This window comes from Palaemon carinicauda, chromosome 27 (assembly GCF_036898095.1).
Source record: "Palaemon carinicauda isolate YSFRI2023 chromosome 27, ASM3689809v2, whole genome shotgun sequence".
Taxonomy (NCBI): domain Eukaryota; kingdom Metazoa; phylum Arthropoda; class Malacostraca; order Decapoda; family Palaemonidae; genus Palaemon; species Palaemon carinicauda.
Window position 1 is genome coordinate 92,208,103 of NC_090751.1, and position 12,471 is coordinate 92,220,573.

Genomic DNA, 12,471 nt, shown 5'->3' on the forward strand with positions numbered 1-12,471 from the left:
AAAGATTTTCTTTGATAGTCTTCGTACTGTTTTCAAAGATGAACTAACGTTTAGTTTTTTATGCTACGCAGTTGTTGACGTTCAGGACGTTCAACATGCGCTCTATCGTTACGATAGAGAGAGAGTGTATCACGGTTTCACTTTGCAGTAAGAGTAAATCGATTCTGACGTTTCGTTCATTCTTTCTTAGCTTAAATGTTTTAAATTCTAATTTAAAGGAACTTTTTATTTTGAAAAACCTTTCAGTTTTTTCCTTTAGTCAAATAACATGTTTTTTTTGACGATATATAATTGGGCTCTTCTCTTAGGTGCGAAATCAAGAGAGAAAGAGAGAGAGAGATAGAGACGGAGGGAGAGAGAGGAGAGTACTGTAAACGTTCCGTTCAAGCGGGTAACGTTGTTCTCGTGTTACTCTCGTCCCTAGTCTCTGTACGGGGAGGAAGGATAAAACGTTTTTAGTTTTTATTCTCGTCCCCAGGCTATGTGCGGTGAGAGATTGAAAACGTAGTTATATGAACTAGTGTTTAGTCTCTTTCCCAGCCACTGATTTTTCTTTTTATCTTAAAATATGTTTTCTGTTTTTTGCTGGTATTATGAGCTTGCATTATACGACTAATTTCGCAATTACTACCTTTTAATGAAGGGTAGAATTGCGTGTTTCAGGTAGAAATAAGTGCAAAACAGAAAATCGAAGTGATAAAGTGATATACGCAAAGTGTTACAGTGTTGCGTCCGAGGCGCAAAGTGTTACAGTGTTGCGTCCGAGGGTTCGTCTGTTCGTGCCTGTCGTCCTCCCAGTCCGGGACCTCTTGCAAGCTCCCAAGCCCAGGGGAGAAGCAATGTCGTACGACCAAAGGGTTCGAGAGGCTTTAATCAGCGAACAGACGTTCCCTCCGTGGTTTCGGGCGTATCTACCCAAGATCGCCCCACCCACACAAAGACGAGAGAGCCCATTTATTCCTCGTCTGCGGAAGAGGTTTCTCGTAAGAAACCATGGACCAAGGTCTCGCGGCTTCTTAAGCGCAAGTCGGTCCCTTCCGCGCAAGTCCAACGGCCCAGTTGTAGCCACTGGGTCAGTTCGGACTCGCTGTAGTCTTCCGACGACTGCTCACCTCCTAAGAGAGGCAAAGCGGTACCGCATCAGGCAGTCACACCGTCTGTTGCCGCACCTGCTCCTGTAGACCCTAAGTGGTCTTTGCTGCAGACCATGCAGTCTCAGTTAACGTCATTGATGCAGGACTTTCGTGCGGAGAAGATTGACACTGCACCAACCTCTAGCCTACAACCAACCACGGTTGTGCGTCCTGTGGACGCTGAGGCGACCTTCTGCCGCACTTCAGCTGAGAGAGTCCCGCCACCCATGCGTTCCAGTGTACCCTGCCAGCCGCATGTTGACGTTCAGCGACGCACGGAACCTTCCGTTGCCGTTCGCGAGGTACAACAACAGTCTAAGTTGTTTTGTTTTGACGCGGTGCGTCAACCTCCGCATTCTAGAGTTGTTTTGACTGCTCAGTCTAGGCAGTCAAAGCAGTCTCGAGTGGACGCTGTACGTCCTCACGCACCTGTTGTGGTTGACAGTTCAGTTGTTGACAGTTCACAGACTGTCAAGCAGTTACATGACGTTGCGTTCTGGTCCGCTACTAATGCACCAGTGAGAGACTCGGCTTTTATCGGACAAGGTTCCTGTAGATGAGGAAGTTGCTGTTCTCCCTCCTACTGATATTCCCTTGAGGACTCTGTCAGATGGAGAGGAGCCTTAAGCTGCTTAGCCTCCTATGGACTTTAATTAAATCATGATGATTTTTTTTAAGGATCTTCGTCCGGATTTTGTAACTGCTGCTCCTCGTTCGCCTATACGTCAGAACTTACACTAGGCCTAGCTACTTCGAAGCCGTTGTTTTTAAGCTAGTGCTCTCTCGCTCTCCTAGAGAGCGTTACGTTGACTAGGCGACTGGTTTTTTTTCACCAGGAGGAGTTTGGGGGATACAGCCTTTGCTTTCCCTTCTTTTAAACTGGTTTATAGAGCGAGAGTCTGATATGACACGAGAGAAGTTCTCGGCTTGGGAGTTCATGCCTCTGCCCAGATAGACTTCTCAATTCTGGTAGACTCTCCCTGGCGCCTAGCCAGGAGACGCTCCAAGTTGTTTACAGGTCAACTTCTCAGCTGTTGTAGAGCCTTTGAAGTTTTGCTGTACTATTATGTCACGCTTAACAAGGCTTTCAGGGATGGTAAACGGTTCCGCCTCAGTCGCTAACCCTGTCTGTTGCCACACCTGCTCCCGTAGACCCTAATTGGGCTTTGCTGCAAGACATGCAGTCCAAGCTTGCGTCCTTGTTAGAGGACTTAATTGCGGAGAAGAACCTTCTGGGCAACAACCTTTCAACCGGTCGGTTGTGCGCCCTGTTGACGCTGAGGTAACCTACTCGCGTCTGCCAGTTGAGGTGGTTCCTCCACCGATGCGACCCAGTGTGGGTTGCCAGCCGCACGTTGACGTTAAGCGACGCTCGGAGGTGGTTGTTGACGTTCAGGACGTTCAACAACCAGCAGAGGTGACTTGTTGTGACGCAGTGCGTCAACCTCAGCAACCCGGTAGGGTGTTGACTACACAACCCAGACGGTCTAGACAGTTTCGGGTTGACGCTGTACTTCCTCGCGCACCCATGGTTGTTGACAGTTCACAGACTGTGCAGCAGTTCCATGATATTGCGTCCGGCTCCGTCACGCATCCACCAGTGCGACCGGATTCAGCGAGTCAGATGTTGCCCACTCCGTTGCCGTTTCCTCATCAGTTTCGGATGAGGAACCCTCTGATGAGGACGTTGCTGAACAAGACGATCAGCCCCCAGCCCTGCTATCCATCCAGAAGATGCTGAAGAAGGAACGCTGCTCAGTCAGGCTGTGGATGAGTCTGGTAGGGACGCTGTCATCCGTGGATCAATTTGTGTCACTAGGAAGATTACACCTCCGTCCTCTTCTATACCATCTAGCTTTTCACTGGAAAAAGGACAAGACGCTAGAAGCGGTCTCGATCCCGGTTTCCGAAAAGATGAAGTCTTGTCTGACTTGGTGAAAGGACTATATCAACCTAAGAGAGGGTCTTCCCCTGACTGTTCAGACTCCCAACCACGTTCTCTTCTCGGACGCATCGGACGTAGGCTGGGGTGCGACATTAGACGGTCGGGAATGCTCGGGATTATGGAACTCGAGTCAAAGGACAATGCATTTCAACTGCAAGGAGCTACTGGCAGTACGTCTGGCCTGGAAAAGCTTCAGGTCTCTCCTTCAAGGCAAAGTGGTGGAGGTGAACTCGGACAACACCACGGCTTTGGCGTACATCTCCAAGCAAGGAGGGACCTACTCTCTGACGTTGTACGAGATCGCAAGGGACCTCCTCACCTGGTCAAAAGGTCTAGACATATCACTAGTAACGAGGTTCATCCAAGGCAACTTGAATGTCATGGCAGATTGTCTCAGTCGGAAGGGACAAATAATTCCAACAGAATGTACCCTCCACAAGGATGTATGCAAGAGACTTTGGGCCACCTGGGGCCAGCCAACCATAGATCTCTTCGCAACCTCGATGACCAAGAGGCTCCCAATATTTTGCTCACCAATCCCGGACCCAGCAGCAGTTCATTTAGATGCCTTTCTCCTAGATTGGTCACATCTAGATCTATATGCATTCCCTCCGTTCAAGTTTGTCAACAAGGTACTGCAGAAGTTCGCCTCTCACGAAGGGACAAGGTTGACGCTAGTTGCTTCCCTCTGGCCCGCGAGAGAATGGTTCACCGAGGTACTTCGATGGCTAGTAGACGTTCCCAGAACACTTCCCCTAAGGGTGGACCTTCTACGTCAGCCACACGTAAAGAAGGTACACCAAGGCCTCCACGCTCTTCGTCTGACTGCCTTCAGACTATCGAAAGACTCTCGAGAGCTAGAGGCTTTTCGAAGGAGGCAGCCAGAGCAATTGCTAGAGCAAGGAGAACATCCACCCTTAGAGTCTACCAATCGAAGTGGGAAATCTTCCGAAACTGGTGCAAGTCAGTATCCGTATCCTTGACCAGTACCTCTGTAACTCAAATAGCTGACTTCCTCTTACTTCTGAGGAAAGAACGATCTCTTTCAGCTCCCACTATCAAGGGTTACAGAAGCATGTTGGCATCAGTCTTCCGTCACAGAGGCTTAGATCTTTCCAACAATAAAGATCTACAGGACCTCCTTAAGTCTTTTGAGACCACGAAGGAGCGTCGTTTGGTTACACCTGGTTGGAATTTAGACGTGGTACTAAGATTCCTTATGTCAGACAGGTTCGAACCGCTACAATCAGCCTCCCTGAAAGATCTCACCTTAAAGACTCTTTTCCTGGTATGCTTAGCCACAGCTAAAAGAGTCAGTGAGATTCATGCCTTCAGCAAGAACATCGGATTCTCATCCAAAACGGCTACATGTTCTACAACTTGGTTTTCTAGCCAAATAACGAGCTGCCTTCTCGGCCTTGGCCAATATCGTTCGATATTCCAAACTTATCGTATGGTTGGAAATGAACTAGAAAGAGTCTTATGCCCTGTAAGAGCTCTTAAGTTCTATTTAAAACGAACTAAACCTTTACGAGGCCCGTCTGAAGCTTTATGGTGTTCAGTTAAGAAACCATCTTTGCCTATGTCAAAGAATGCTTTATCCTATTTTATCAGACTGTTAATACGAGAAGCTCATTCCCATCTGAATGAGGAAGACCAAGCTTTGCTGAAGGTAAGGACACACGAAGTTAGAGCTGTCGCAACTTCCGTGGCCTTTAAACAAAATAGATCTCTGCAAAGTATAATCGACGCAACCTATTGGAAAAGCAAGTCAGTGTTCGCGTCTTTTTATCTTAAGAATGTCCAGTCTCTTTACGAGAACTGCTACACTCTGGGACCATTCGTAGCAACGAGTGCAGTAGTGGGTGAGGGCTCAACCACTACAATTCCCTAATTCCATAACCTTTTTAATCTTTCTCTTGAAATGTTTTTTATTGTTGTTTTTGGGTTGTCCGGAAGGCTAAGAAGCCTTTCGCATCCTGGTTGATTTGGCGGGTGGTCAAATTCTTTTCTTAAGCGCCTAGATTAGAGGTTTTGATGAGGTCCTGTAGTATGGGTTGCAACCCTTGATACTTCAGCTCCTAGGGGTCGCTCAGCATCCTAAGAGGATCGCGAGGCTCCGTAAGGAAGACGTACTTAAAAAGGCAGAGTAATTGTTCAAGTCGACTTCCTTACTAGGTACTTATTTATTTTATGTTTGTTATTTTGAATAACTGCTAAAATGAAATAAAAAATCCTTAGCTCATAATAATGTAAACAATTATTGCTGGTCTCTACCCACCCCCCTGGGTGTGATTCAGCTTATATAATCACCGGCTAAGTTTAATATTGAAAAATGTTATTTTTATAATAAAATAAATTTTTGAATATACTTACCCGGTGATTATATATTAAAGGACCCTCCCTTCCTCCCCAATAGAGACCCAGTGGACCGAGGAGAAAATTGAGTTCTGTGTTTACATTGAGTACTGAGTACCTGCACGACAGATGGCGCTGTTGTAGTACACCCCCTACCTGCATAGCGATCGCTGGCGGATTTTTAACGTAGAGTTTTCTGTCGAGCAACAGAGTTGCAGCTTATATAATCACCGGGTAAGTATATTCAAAAATTTATTTTATTATAAAAATAACATTTTTTTGTATATACAGTATATAATAGATACCCTAGTCTGCTAAAACTAGAGTAGTGTGTAGTTTAGCAATAATACAGAATAACATGTTTCAAGTCTAGCATACTACAGAAAATGGGTATAGGTTAAGTAAATTATACAGTAAATCTTACTTTATATACTGTACCATATTTAATTACCATCATTTAATGAAACAGTAAAGATTTATGTTAATGATATATTTATGTATTCTATGATACACAAGAAAGAGAAGCTTCATTTTTGTTTCTAATGTACATTGTATTTTTGTATGTTCTATATTTTGTGTCTTCTGCAACTTGAGAATTTTCCACTTTAATTCTTTATTGATTTATGTTTTGTATCATGTGTGTACACTTGCAGCACATAAGCATTACACTACTGTACAGTACTTCATTTTTGGTATGCATGGGTAAGAGAGAGAAAGAGCGAGAGAGAAAGATTTTTCCTCTGATATGCATAGTTATTTGGATTTTTTTCTTATGCTATATGTTCTGTATCATGTGTAAGTGAGGCAGCTTAGATAGTTGATGGGGACATGCTGGACAAAAGCACCAATTTTTTCCAGGTATTCTTCAGCATCCAAGCTTTGATTTTAGGACTAGCACCAACTGATCAGAACAGCAAGATGTTTGTGTGGAATAACTGTGTAATTCATCATTTGATTACAAGAGTGTTACATTAAATCTGTTATATGTTGTACGTACATATTCTGATGATAATTTTGTAGATGCTAACAAAACTGCTCTTGATTAGCTATTGCAGTGGCATGATAAGATATGATGATGTACTATATGCTGCAATTTTCCTTCAGTTACTGGTTTGTTGAATTGAATTTCGTGAAGATGGAGTGGACACAGTGTATAATTTATCAACAAACTACAAAGGAATCCCTTCTCTGCCCCTTTAATGCACATGGAGCCATCACATGAACATCAGTGGCCTATGCATCATTCCTAGAAAATGTGGTGTACTTCAGGGAACTGAAATCGTTCAGAGTACCACTGAATTTGGCCATGATATCTCAGCAGACGACCTCATTAGGAATCATATACAGGGACATAAGTCTTGTCATTCACAGTTTAATACTAACAAACTGAAAAGAGGAAGAAAGAGGGAGAGGCATGCTCCCCTGAAGGCAGGCACGTCACGTCACTCAACAAGACCAGCAGTATATTTTGCACAAAGGAAAATGGACTCTTGCATCAATTTAGAACTCTATGCACAGATGATAATATCAAGTCCGTGGCAAGGGATCTGCAAGACACAGAACTAATGGATAGGATTGAATGATCCAGTGTTGCCTTGTTGGTTTTTGGAATTATCATTGCTCCCTAGGATGGCAAAAAGTAGGTTTCAATGATGAAACTATGAATATAGAGAAACTCAAAGCAAGAGCCTTTGTAGAACTCGTCACGCACATATTGAAAATAGGGTAGAAGAAGGTATATTTTGCTTCCAATTTGCCTCATTGAGACACCTTTACAAGAAGCTTCGTGCAAATTTTGGTATTAACAGTGACATTAACAAGGGCTGTTTCAAAGACCAAGGTTTGAATCACTTCCTCCATGTACAAGAGCAAAATGATGGAATACAAAGGATAATTATGTTCGAACAAGGAATGCAGGAAACATTGAAGCAGGATTTTGATCTTAGAAAATGCTGTCAGGATTGCACTAAAGGAAGTTTTCAGTTCAAGTGGATTAAGTTTTGATGATGCCTTTCCTAGTAGAAGTGTTCCCCACCCCATCTCAAATCCCTGATAACCATGCTGATGAAAGGATCTAATCTAAAAAAAACAGGACACCACAGATTCACAAGCCTATCTCACTGCCTCACTGGTCATCCTTTACAACTGTAATAAGACAATTCTTTTGAGCATAGGGACCCAAGTCACACACAAAGGTCCAAAGTTACTAGATCCTGCCATTTGTTAAAATGCAAACCACCCTTTCCATTGTACTTCAGCTTCAGTTTACACACACAGACAAGGTCCGAATGACTGGGGACTAAGATGTATGAAATGGGCATCATTTCATACAGGGTTTTGCAGGTAGAGAACGAAGTTGCCACTGCTGTCTGTGAGAACATTAAGATGTAAGGATTAGTATGTCCTGTTCAGCTCACTCCTCAAGGTTCCTAACATGGCACAAGCATCAGTCTCTTCCATTCATCCACTGCATCAAAGAAGGGTCAGATCCAAGAAGGAAAACATTGATGTCACAAGGGGAAAAGGGCCACTAGCTACCTTACAGCTTCACAAATGTTCCAGCTGTGGTGCTTCCTAAAGCATCAGTGGCTGTGCTGAAGAAGGGGCTGTGCTAAAAAAGGCATATGAACAAGAATAGAAGTGGCTGGGACATGCTAGTCAACTCTTGGTAAAAGAAGAGTTGGTCAGCCTACCATGCCTCAATTCAAGGAAGTTTTACTCAAGAAGGGGAAACTGCCATCATTCAGCTTCTACCTCTTTAAAGTGAGATGGCAGCCACACCTGCCAAGGGATGTCATCTGTAAATCTACATGATTCCTAAATCCTGGATAGATTCCAGTAATAGCATTGGGTGCTCTGCAATATGCTTTTGCCGAATTCATTCAGGGAAATGGTCTACCACACTTTGGTGGTGACCAGTATGCTTTCTTGTTTGGTAGACTATATCTAGAGATGGCAGTGTGGAGACATTTGGAGACTACCTAGAAAGATTTGGATGGGCAACAGCAATAACACAGCCTCTGTTGGCACAGCAGAATCATTTCTGAAGTCATCTTACTCTGTGAGAACAGACATTCCCACCAAGTCGGTGCTGTAGCATTCCCTAAGCTGCAACATGATGCTTACTGAAAAAGAGTTAACAAAGTATGATCGTGAAAGGTCCAACTTTCCAGTACTGGGACACCATCCTCAAGATTGAGCTACTAGGGTTGACCTTCATCCGTGCTCATTGAGAAAGAGAAATTTCCCTTTATGTTGGGACTTTGAAAGCACTGCACAATGGTTCTTTGCACTTGACCACCAAAATTAAGCCAGATGGGTACCAATATATATCCATGAAATGGAGAGCCTTCCTCTAATAATCAAAGAGCCATTTTGCTGTCAAAGGAAACAGGGTTGCTCAAAAGTCACCCAGAAGATTCTCCAGCATTCCAATTAATCAAGCTTATGAACAGAATAATTAATTTGTTAAGGGCCCTGGAGGAGTAGTGGGCCTTCAAGAAGGTTGTGATTGCTGGACCTGAGCAGGCATGCCTTCTTATTAAATTTAAGTAGGCATACACTTCATTCTCTTAAGATAAACACCAGTACCATGAGGAAGGTCTGTCTGCACAGAAGACATTTTCTGAATAAACACTGGGCCTTATTCATGTTATTGAGATGAGTAAGCCATTCCTTGATGAAGAAAGTGAGCTGCTTGCACTTGACACGCGGCGTGTTTACTGAATCAGTGGTCAAAACTGTGTGCAACATTAAAGAACGGGAAAAGGATCAATGCGAGAACTACAACAAGGATACCATCACTGAGCAAAGGAAATCCATCCAAGAACCTATTAAGTGGAACTCATTGCCTTTGTTCATTTCTCCATCATTTTAAACACCTTGAATATATGTGTGATATGTAAGAATTATTTTTTGTCCAAAAATTTGATGTAAGAGATTCAACATTTTATGTTTCCATGTTTTATCGTTAGTGGCTTGCAGGTTCCTCTATTATAACCCTTTGAACTGAGTTTCATGATGTACTTTGCTCTTTTACTTGTACAGTATACCGAGTACAATTATTTCTTTTTGAGTTAATTTCAAACACCCCTAATGTATCAGGTAGTGACCAATTATAAAAAAATATACCTCAGAGAAACATGGTAATATTGCAACATTGTGCTTAAGTACAAAATATTTAGGAAGCGTATATACTTTTTCTTGAGTATCATGTCTTTATTTAATCATTTTCCAAAACTGTCTATTATTATTATTATTATTATTACTATCCAAGCTACAACCCTAGTTGGAAAAGCAAGATGCTATAAGCCCAGGGGCTCCAACAGGGAAAAATAGCTCAGTGAGGAAAGGAAATAAGGAAATAAATAAATGAAGAGAACAAATTAACAATAAATCATTCTAAAATAAGAAACAACGTCAAAACAGACATGTCATATAATAAACTATCAACAACATCAAAAACAAATATGTCATAAATAAACTATAAAAAGACTATGTCTGCCTGGTCAACAAAAAAGCATTTGCTCCAACTTTGAACTTTTGAAGTTCTACTGATTCAACCACCCGATTAGGAAGATCATTCCACAACTTGGTCACAGCTGGAATAAAACTTCTAGAGTACTGCGTAGTATTGAGCCTCGTGATGGAGAAGGCCTGGCTATTAGAATTAACTGCCTGCCTAGTATTACGAACAGGATAGAATTGTCCAGGGAGATCTGAATGTAAAGGATGGTCAGAGTTGTGAAAAATCTTATGCAACATACATAATGAACTAATTGAACGACGGTGCCAGAGATTAATATCTAGATCAGGAATAAGAAATTTAATAGACCGTAAGTTTTTGTCCAACAAATTAAGATGAGAATCAGCAGCTGAAGACCAGACAGGAGAACAATACTCAAAACTAGGTAGAATGAAAGAATTAAAACACTTCTTCAGAATAGATTGATCACCGAAAATCTTGAAAGACTTTCTCAATAAACGGATTTTGAGCGAAGCGAAAAATCTATTTTTGGGTGAGATAGCCATGGCGTCCTGATGGAAGGTTCCTGTTTGGTAGCTTCCTTGGGTATAAGACTACTAAGATATTCCCAGAGAATTTAACCACAGGTTATCACAGAATTCTAACTTCTGGAGCGAGTATCTCAAAGGTTTCCCTTTAAGACATCGTAATACAACAGGGGACACGCATGTCTGGTCGTGCCACATAGCTATCTCCACCCCGAACAGAGTTAACGCTTCGGTGTGTAAGGGCTGAGAATAGCTGGGAGCCGTTCCACAGCTAATCTCACTCGTGGCTACTACTGATACTCGAGACGTAAACAAACGGACGCCATTGCTCTAATGACGTCACGCGCGTCTTTATCCTGGCGCCAGTTGCTGCCCATCACCATGATACAATTGTGTAGGGTGGGAACAAACTGAACGAAGTAGTAGGGAGGGTCCATCAGGACGCCATGGCTATCTCACCCAAAAATAGATTTTTCGCTTCGCTCAAAATCCGTTTTTTGGGCTCAAGCCATGGCGTCCTGATGGAAGAGTACCAGAGAATCAATGTATCGTGGTAGATTTTCCCCCAGAGTTAAGTGCCTAGGCATTGACAAAACAGCAAAGTAATCTTAGGTAAGAACCATAGGAACGAAGTATCCTGCCCCCCATTGGTAGGAAGTTCCCATGGGCTATGCCGACGTCAAAGTGGTATTGAAGGGCTATTCATCTTGACAGAAGAACTTTTAAGAGCTTAGAGATGAAGCAGAATGTTTGATATTTGTATAGGAACATTCTGAAGTAGGCCAGTGGTGGTTGGGCACTGTGTGTAGAGTTCATCTCCTGATTATCAGAAGTAAGTATTCGTGTAGGAACCTTACTGAGACAAGGTGAATATAATTTAGGAATAGACATCTTAAATTCTTCATGACCATAAGAAAGGAGGAATAAATAAAACTATGACAGTATGTATTTCATAGTAAGTAGGAGCTGAAAGAGACGCATAAGTAATAAAATAGAAATTTTATTTCACAATGCAGAAATTAAATAATTTACAGCAAAAGTAAAGTTCATTTACAGTAATAATAATGTACATAGAAATAAAGGCTTGCTCTTGAATCTGAAAGGGAATTTCAGGATTAGTAGGTACTCGTTCTCGAGGAACGCAAGTCTTTAAATAACACATCATGCTCAAGGCATGCGGCACTTGTGTGACACTATGACATTTCACCTGGGATAAGAACAGTTATAAAAGCACTAAGTGTTTTTAGACATCACTATGAATCACTCGAGGGTCAACATAGGCACCCGAAGAGTTAGAGTCCCAAGTAACTCACTGTTCTACGCAGAGTTAGGTGCAGGTTTCATAACACTACCTGCGGCTACCACAAAATGTTTGATTTCGTGCACTTGTTTCGCATAATGTTTAAAGAAAACTCGCGAGGACTTCCAGCCCGTAAAGTTCTTAAGGCTCTCGAAGTCCATGCTCTGAAAGAAGTTCAGAGAAGATGCCACTTTTCTAGGATCATGACCAGCGGGTGTACTGTTCGGATCCGCTCTGCGAATGAAGTAGGTGATTTTCGCTCTTAATTGTTTCAGTGACAGGTCGCTGCCCGATGTTTCTCCTTTGAAGAGTTGGCCTCCACCAAAGTTTGAAGTTCTGCGAAGATAGACCTTGAGACTCTCTACTGGACATAGAGAGACATCCTCCTTCAGGGGGCATATTCTCCAAGGGCCCCATCTTTTGGTGGGTAATTCATTTTTGGCGAGAAACGTCGGATCAGGGGAGAGGGTCACTTCTCCTGAATCAGCAAACAGGATGTGTCCCTCTTCTCTTGATAATGCCACTATTTCGCTGACTCGAGCTCCCGAGGCGAGAGCAAATAAAAATATAACTTTCTGAGTCAGATCCTTGAGGGGGCATGAATCATTGTCCAAGTTGGAGGCGAAATGGAGCACCTTGTCTAGTGACCAGGAGATCGGTTTCGGAGGGGGTGCTGGGCGTAGGCGAGCACATGCTTTCGGCAGTTTGTTAAAGATGTCGTT